Below are 7531 nucleotides of genomic sequence, written 5' to 3'. Positions count from 1 at the left end.
CTACAGACAGGCAGGCTTCCTTGAGCTGCTGTGAGCTCCACCCAGTTTGAGCTTTCCAGCGGCTTTGTTTACCTACCTAAGCCTCAGGAATGGCGGGCACCCCTCCCCCAGCCTCTCTGCTGCCTTGCAGTTAGATGGCAGACTGCTGTGTTAGCAATGAGGGAGGCTCCTTGGGCATGGGACCCTCCCGGCCAGGTGTGGGATATATTCTCCTGGTGTGCCCGTTTGCTTAAAGCACAGTATTGGGGTGGGAGTTACCCGATTTTCCAGGTGTTGTGTGTCTCAGTTCCCCTGGCTAGGAAAAGGGATTCCCTTCCCCTTGCGCTTCCCAGGTGAGGCAATGCCTCGCCCTGCTTCAGCTCTTGCTGGTCGGGCTGCAGCACCTGACTAGCACTGATTGTCTGGCACTCCCTAGTGAGATGTCCCCAGTACCTCAGTTGAAAATGCAGAAATCACCGGTCTTCTGTGTTGCTTGCGCTGGGAGTTGGAGACTGGAGCTGTTCCTATTCGGCCATCTTCAGAATAAAATATTTTCAACTATTTCAGCGGATTTAAAATTGGTGAGATGTTCCCTGGGCTGGTTGTTCTGTGGACCCAAGGTCGTAGGTGGATCTTTCTCATGGAGCAAAGAGCAGGAGGACACCTGAGCCGAGTCACGGCACCAAATTTCACGTCTGTCCGTGTGAAGAAACCACCAAACAGGCTTTGTGTGATCAATAAAGCTTTTTAGTCACGTGGGTGCAGGTGGGCTGAATCCAAAAAGAGAGTCAGCAAAGGGTGGTAGATTATCATTAGTTCTTATAGGTTTTTTCACTACTCCTTTTCAACATACTACTGGAAGTCCTAGCCAGAGCAATCAGGCAAGAGAAAGAAAGAAAAGGACAAATAGGAAGAGAGGAAGCCAAGTTATCTATTTATAGATAACACCATTCTATACCTAGAAAACCCCATAGTTTTTGCCCAAAAGCTCCTAGATCTGATAAACAACGTCAGCAAAGCTTCAAGGATACAAAATCAGTATACAAAAATTAGTAACCTTTTTATATACCAACAATGTCCAAGCTGAGAGCCAAATCAAGAATGTAATCTCATTCACAATAGCCACCAAAAAAAGAGAAAAAAAATACCTAGAAATATAGCTAATGAGGGAGGCGAAAGATTTCTGTGAGAAGTACAACACACTGCTTAAAGAAATCAGAGATGACAGAAACAAATGAAAAAACAATCCACGCTCATGGATACGAATAAGCAATATTATTAAAATGGCCATACTGTCTGAAGCAATTTGCAGATTCACTGCTATTCCTATTAAACTACCAATTACATTCTTCACAGAATTAGAAAAATCTATTTAAAATTCAGATGGAAACAAAAAGGAGCTCTAATAGCCAAGGTAATGCTAAGAAAAAGAACAAAGCTGAATGGAACAGAATAGACAGCCCAGAAATAGTGCCACCTATAACCATTTGATCTTTGACAAAGTCAACAAAAACAAGCAATGGGGAAAGGACTCCCTACTCAGTAAATGGTCATGGGATAATTGGCTTATCATATACAGAAGATTGAAGCTGGACCCTTTCCTTCCACCATACACAAAAATCAACTCAAGATGGACTAAAGACTTAAATGTAAAACCTACAACTATAGAAACCGTGGAAGATAACCTAGCAAATATACCATTCTGGACATAGGCCCTGGAAAACATTTTATGATGAAGATGCCAAAAGCAATTGCAACAAAAATGAAGATTGACAAATGGGTCCTAATTAAACTAAAGAATTTCTATACAGCAAAAGAAACTGTCGACCGAGTAAACAGACAACCTGCAGAATGGGAGAAAATATTTGCAAACTATGTATTTGACAAAGAGCTAATACCCAGAATCTACAAGGAACTTAAACAAATTAACAAGCAAACAACAAACAACTACATTAAAAAGTGGGCAAGTGATATGAACAGACACTTTCCAAAAGAAGGCATACATGTTGCCAACAAGCATATGAAAAAATGTGCATCACTAATCATAAGAGAAATGTAAATTGAAACCACAAAGAGATTACCATGTCACACTGGTCAGAATTGCTATTATTAAAATGTCAAAAAATAACATATGCAGGTGAGTTTGCAGAAAAAAGGAACACTTATACCCTGCTGGTAGAAATGTAAATTAATGAAGCCATTGTGGAAAGTGGTGTGGTGGTTTCTCAAAGAAGTAAAAACAGAAGTACCATTTAACCCAGCAATCCTATTATTGGGTATATACTCAAAGGAATGTAAATCATTCTACTGTAAAACACATGCACATGTATGGTCATTGCAACACTATTCACAATATCAAAATCATGGAATGAACCTAAATGCCCATCAATGGTAGACTGGATAAAGAAAATGTGGTACATATACACCATGGAATATTACACAACCATTAAAAAGAACAAGATCATGTCTTTTGCAGAAACCCGGATGGAGCTGCAGGTCATTATCCTACGAGAGATAACTCAGGAACAGAAAACCAAATACCACATGTTCTCATTTATAAGCAGGAGATAAACAGTAAGTACACATGGACACAAAGAAGGGAACAACAGACCCTGGGGCCTTCTTGAGTGTGGAGTTTGGGAGAAGGGAGAGGAACAGAAAACTACCTGTAGGGTATTATGCTTATTACCTGGGTGACAAAATATTCTGCATACCAAACCCTGGTTACACACAATTTACCTGTATAATAAATCTTCACATGTGCCCCTGAACCTAAAATAAAAGTTAAAAAATATATACAAAGTTAGAAAAAAAAATACATAAAGATAATCCAAAAAAACACCAAGATAGAGAATATTAAAAGGAATAATCAAATTAGTGGATTCATTTAGGAGATCCAACATTCAATTAATAGGAGTTCTAGTAGCAAAGGAAACAAGGGGAAATACATGATAAAAGAAACACTATAAAAGCATATCCCACATTTGAGTGTCCAACAAAATTAATGAAAAAACCCATAGCCCCAAATCTCACACTGTTCACAAAAGTCAATTTCAGGTTTTCTCTAAAACAAAATATGAGAGGCAAAACAGTTAAGCTTTAAGAAACATATATCTTCATGATTTAAAGGTAGGGAAAGACTTCTAAAACAGGGCTCAAAAAGCTCCTGCCATAAAGGGTAAGAACAATGTCACATTTTAGTATGTTAAAAAATGACTTAAGCAGTGATATGGATGTTCATAGAGCAGAAGACTCAATCTTGTCTATTCTTTCCAAATTATATACTCAATTCAATCCTAATCAAAATTTCAATAGGTTATTATTATTATTTTTAGACAACTGAAAGCTAATTATAAAGTTAATATGAAAATGCTTTGAACCAAAAAAGCTAAGGCAATCTTTAAAAAGGAGAAAGCTGGAGGGCTTACAATTCCAGATACCTATATAAAGCCACAGTGACTAAGACTGTGGTATTTGAATAAGAACGAACCAACAGAAAAGAGACAATTTCAGAAAGAAACACATATACATATAGTCAGCTGGCTTATGACAAAGGTGATTCTTAATAATAGAGTAGAGAGATAAAATTTTTCAATAAACAATGCTGGATCCCTTTGATATATATATGAAAAAAGTGAATCTTCACACCTACCTGGCACACACCATAAACAAAACTCAGTTCTGGATAGATTGAAGTTCTAAATGTGAAAGGTAAAACAATAAAGAGTTTAGAATAAAACATAGTGGATTACATGGATGACACTAAAGTAGGCAAAGATTTCTTAAAGAGCATATGCAAAACACTCGCCAATTTAAAAAAAAATGAATAATGGTACTGTTTTAAAATTTTAAACTTCTGTTCATCAAAAGCTATCATTATGGCGATAAAAAGGCAACCTACACTGTGGGGGTAGATATTTGCAATACATATATCTCAAAATGAACTCATATTCACAGTAATTAACGAATATCTAGAAGACAATGGAATCTTGACAAAAGACTTTACCAGAAATGTAACAACAAAAAAATAAGTATCCAAATGGCCCATACACAACATGAAAAGGTGTTCAACTTCATTAGTTTACAAATTTCAAATTAAAACCATAAGATAAACTGCAATCCTATTACAGTAGCTAAAATGGAAGGAAGAAAATACCAGAATGTTGAACTTCTATATACCACTGGTGGAAATATATATTTAGACAACCAACTTTAGAAAATGCTTTGGAAGTATGTACTGTAGCTGAACGTATACATACTTTATGACCCAGCAATTTCCCTTATAGGTATATACCCGTTAGAAATGTAAACATATGATCACCAAAAACATGTTTTACCTTGTTCATAGCCATGCAATTTGAAATAGCTACAAAGTGGACCTTATTGAAATGCCCAACAGTAGAATGAGTAAATAAATAGTGGTGTATTTACGTAATGCAATACTAAACAGTAATGAGAAAGAACAACTTCCAGCAGACAACCAAAAGACTGAATATTTATAGAAAATTTACATTCAATATAGATATTAAGAAATAGAGGTCGGGTACAGTGCTGGTGCCTGTAATCCCAGCACTTTGGGAGGCCAAGACTGGCATATCACCTGAGGTCGGGAGTTCAAGATCAGCCTGACCAACATGGAGAAACCGGTCTCTACTAAAAATACAAGATTAGCTGGGCATGGTGGCATGTGCCTGTAATCCCAGCTACTCAGGAGGCTACGGCAGGAGAATCGCTTGAACCCGTGAGGCAGAGGCAGTGAGCTGAGTTCGTGCTATTGCACTCCAGCCTGAGCAACAAGAATGAAAGAGCATCTCAAAAAAAAAAAAAAAAAAAAAAAAAAAAAAAAAAAAAAAAGAAAAGAAGAGAAAAGAAAAGAATACAGAATGAAAGAATTTGGACCAAAAAAGTACTAATTGTTTAATTCCATTTATATAATATATACAACCAGAGGGAATTAATCTATGCTATTAGAAGTCAGGAAAGTGGTTCCTTTTGGAGGGAGAGTGACTGGAATGGGTCATGAGTGAGGACTCAGCAGCCCCTAATGTTCCAGTTCTTGATCTAGGGACTGATTTCACAGTTGTGTTCTCTCTATGAAAGTTAAGTGAGCAGTACACTTTGACATGTGCACATTTCGTTATATATATTCTACTTTAATTACATTTTTTAAAGTGGAAAAATAAATAAGCCTGAAGAGGAGAAAATGAGTGAGGATATCAATGCAACAAAATTGGCCAAGTGTTAGTAACTGTGAAATTTTGGTGACAAGTGCATAAGGGTTAATTTTATGATTTCTGTTACTGTTATAAATGTTTAAATTTTCTGAAATATAAGATAAAGATAAGCTTTTAAGAAAAGAAGGGGAAAAGATAATGATACATGGCAATGGTGGGGCTCAGAAAACAATATGCCAAAATGAAGGCTTCAAAAGCAGCCTCAGAAGCAAGAGTTTTTCTCTAACCTCCTGCCCTCCTGTCTCTCAGCCCCACTCTCCCCTGATGCTAGCTATGGAAACTAGAATCCCTCTTCCCTAAGGTGGTCATAGAAACCAGAACCCCTCCTCACCAAAGCCAGCCACAAAATTTAAAAATATTACTTGAACTTTCCCTCTGCCTTTCTGTGTAAAAACTGGCCATAAAGAAATTATCTAACCTGCCTTGTTTGACTGTAGGTCATAAGATCCCTATTCCAGAGAGGGTCCTGCCCTGTACCCAGAAGAGGAACACATGCTCAGAGAGGCAGAGAAGAACCTAGATGAACAGGCTTTGCTGGGTTTCTCCACTTAGCTTATTTGCATTAGATCACACCTTTTTTGTACAATCATATTTCTAAACACTGTCCATACTTTGTTGAACCTAAGTATAAAATGGACAATTTCCTCCTTTATTTTTGGGTCTTCATTCTGAAGGCTCTCATGTATATACATTAAATAAATTTGTATGCCTTTTCTCTGATTAATCTGCCTTTTGCAAGCTGATATTTCACCAAACCTTTAAAGGGTGAATGGAAGTTTTCAGTTGGCCCCTACACCTATCATTGATCAATAGAGAGATGAATAAACATGGGAATAGTGCTCCTGGAGGTGGGGGGTAATGTTTGATAATGAGAGCCACAAAGCTATTGGTTTTGTTGTAAACATTTTAGGACTATTTGATTTCATAAACTAACTGCATGTATTACTTTGATAAATTAAAATAAAATTTAAATGTCAAAATAAATAAAAAATAGCTGAAAGAAAAGAAGATGAAACTGTCCTATAATTTTAATCTCAAATAATAAAATCATATTTTATATGTATACTACTTGAAGGAATTGTAATAAAAGGACAGAAATTGGGGTTAAGAGGCCTGAATACTATAATTTCATATAAAATTTAACATTCACTAACTGTAAAAAACAGAAAACAATCAATAAGGAGCCATAACTGTCTGCCAAGGAATACATTGGAAGCTGGAATTTTGAGACAGAGAGAATTTACATATAGCTTAATATTGTATAATTATATTTTAACAGTGTAGTAAGTCAACTCTAATTTTTCAAGCTTATTTGACCATATTATGCTGTGGTCAAATAAAAACATCCCACTGAACCCTTATTCTAAGCAGAACACTTTGGGGAAATCTGAGCTAAAGATGATATTAAAAAGCAAACCAAGCACATTGCACTTTATGTAACTTACCTAAGGTAGCTCTGCTAAAACCCAATTGATATTTCCAATCTCTCCTCCCAGCCAAACAGGATGTTTGGGCCTTATAGCAAACCCAACTGTTTGGCTCATCAACACATAGGCACAATCCCTGTCTCCCTCGCTCACTCTGCTTTGAAGGTGGAAAGGCAGAATACTTACTATCCTAGTACTGTTGCAGCTCGTGGTGGTCATGTGGCTCAGTTTTTGCCAATAACACAAAGGCAAAAGTCAGCTGGAAATTTGGGAAAGTTTTTGTATTCTTGATTAAAGGGACATTTTAGCCTCCTTTTTCCTATCTTGATAGAATATTAACCTCCCCGCCACATACTCCCACCTTCAAGTGAGCACAAAGCTTGAATTGTTTTGTTTCTCTGTGTGATTATGCCCATATAGCATTTTAAATCAGGTTTCAGAAGAAGTTGAAAATAAGTGCATATGTTCAACCTAACATGTTTATCTGGAGCCCTATATATTGTCTATAAACATTTTAAGTAAGCAAATTAAAACATGTTTGATAATGAGAGACACCAAATTCAGGATCGTGGCTGTCATATGCAGGAAGAGGAAGGAGAATGGGATTGATGGGGGGTTAAGGGAGCTGCAACATCAAATATATCTGTAATGTGTAATTTTAAAATGAAAGAAAATGAAGCAAAATATTAAATTTGAGGAAGCCATAAGTTAGACACATGAGTGTTTATATTAGACTCTATAAATTTAAGTATATTAAAATATTCCAAACTTTAAAACACTGTATTCAGAGGAAACTTTTTATAAATGCATTAGCAGGTAATAAAAATAAGGACCCTGGGGGGGCGGAGCAAGATGGCCGAATAGGAACAGCTCCAGTCTCCAACTCCCAGC

The sequence above is a fragment of the Rhinopithecus bieti genome, unplaced genomic scaffold (assembly GCF_001698545.2).
Source record: "Rhinopithecus bieti isolate Rb0 unplaced genomic scaffold, ASM169854v2 scaffold_14741, whole genome shotgun sequence".
Taxonomy (NCBI): Eukaryota; Metazoa; Chordata; class Mammalia; order Primates; family Cercopithecidae; genus Rhinopithecus; species Rhinopithecus bieti.
The sequence above is the reverse complement of the archived record's forward strand: the minus strand, read 5'-3'. Positions refer to the sequence as shown.